Source organism: Benincasa hispida, chromosome 10 (assembly GCF_027475165.1).
Source record: "Benincasa hispida cultivar pf3 chromosome 10, pf3_genome.v1.1, whole genome shotgun sequence".
NCBI classification, from domain to species: Eukaryota; Viridiplantae; Streptophyta; class Magnoliopsida; order Cucurbitales; family Cucurbitaceae; genus Benincasa; species Benincasa hispida.
Genome location: NC_143487.1, coordinates 4,757,989 through 4,759,759, shown reverse-complemented (window position 1 = coordinate 4,759,759; position 1,771 = coordinate 4,757,989). Strand labels below are relative to the sequence as shown.

Genomic DNA, 1,771 nt, shown 5'->3' with positions numbered 1-1,771 from the left:
TGGACCGTTGTTTTGCGGGAAAAATTTGGGTTGCCCTCCTTTTTGTGCCACAAGTTGAAAGCTTTGTTGTTGATTTTTCCATGCAAAATTTGGGTGGTTTCGCCACCTAGGGTTATATGTATTAGAATAGGGGTTATCTCTCATAAAGCATACTGGCTGTGGGTTTATTGGGCATTCGTCCATCGGGTGAGCATCTCCGCAAATGACACAACTTGCGATCGTTTGAGTAATTGCACTGACCTGCCCTTTCTTCGCTCCCGTATTATTAATTGCGATGCCTTGTATCAGACTCATCATTGCAGTCATTTGGTTTTGCAGGGATGCGATGGCCTCATTGTTTGCGTCATTTTCTTTGATTCTTAATCTTTGATCGCTTTCCCTCCAATCCTCGTGATTTTTGGAAATGTGATCAAGTATACTTTTTGCCTTCTTATATGTTTTATCGAGCAGACCACCAGTAGTTGCCGCATTAGCAGCGGTCTGCGAAGAGAGAATCAATCCTTGATAGAAAATCTCCATTTGCAGGCAATTTGGTAAGCCATTGTGTGGACAGTCTCTTACCAGCCACTTAAACCTCGCCCAAGCATCGCTGAGTGATTCGTCATCTTCTTGTTCAAAATTTGTTATTAATTTTCTTCGCTAAGCGTTCTCAGTTGGTGGAAAATACTTCATAAACTTTTCCACCACTTATTCCTACGAAGTGATCTCTCCCAGTTTGAGAGAATATGCCCATTTCTTTGCTTGATCACACAAAGAAAATGGAAATAGAGTTAGTCGAACTTCCTCGGTAGAGATATTCGGGAACACAAAAGTATTGCAGATTTCAATAAAGCTGCGGAGGTGGGCGTGCGAGTCCTCGCCACGCCTTCCTCCGAATTGACCTGCAGTTTAGATCATCTGCAGCATCACCGGCTTCATTTCGAATCGGCTTCTATCAAGGGCAGGCCTCATGATTTCTAGTGAGAAATCATAGAGGTTTTGCGATGCATAGTCCTTAATGGGTCTATTGCGATTGTTTGCCAATAGAATTGGATTCTCCATGACATTGTTTTCATTTAGTGCTCCATTTCCAGGCTACTCTGCCATCTCTTCTTTATCTGACTGTGGTTGTTGTTGGTGGTCTCTCAATCTTCGTCTAAACGTCTCTCAATCTCCGAGTTGTAATTCGCCAGAGATTGAAAGTCTGCAAAGAAATCAGAAAAATTACCGTTAGCACTCTATTTTGCCAAAATCCCTGGCAACGGGGCCAAAAGCTTGATGCTTGATTTTATGAAGTGGAAATGTGGATGATATGCATTGATGAAATTGCGTTGTGCACTCAAGTTTCCCCAGCGGAATCCAAGTGTAAATTCCTCTAAGTTTCCTGGTAAGTTCAGGGTCGAACACAGGGACTTGTGAAAATAGATTGCATTGGTAATTTTTATGAAAACCTTGCGGTAACCAAGTAAATAAATTATTGGTTTCTTGTTGATTGCGTTAATGAGAAAATAAACAAATGCGGCAGATTTGAGAAAAGGCAGTTGTGTGATAGATGCAATGAGTATGCGATTAACGGATTGAGAAGATCTTTAACTAGCGTTACTTGGGAATGTGTCAGACTATGCGATCATGTTACAACCATAGACAACAAATCATTTTCCAATGCAAATATGATGCTCCTAAGTCTAAGACGCATGTGTTGAATGCAAAAGTGTCCATAGAGCTTATTCCTAAGTATCTACTCTTGTCCTATGCGATGATGCAAAATGCATGAAAGCAAGGTGACCGCATA

At 41.3% G+C, this 1,771-nt stretch overlaps 1 non-coding gene across 1 annotated transcript; it reads left to right on the top strand.

Annotated features, from left to right (window-relative positions):
* The first annotated feature begins 535 nt into the window (after positions 1 to 535).
* Positions 536 to 642, top strand: LOC150033052 (small nucleolar RNA R71). Its single transcript, XR_016524181.1, has one exon. It is a non-coding gene; the product is annotated as a small nucleolar RNA R71 (small nucleolar RNA).
* Positions 643 to 1,771: the final 1,129 nt, after the last annotated feature.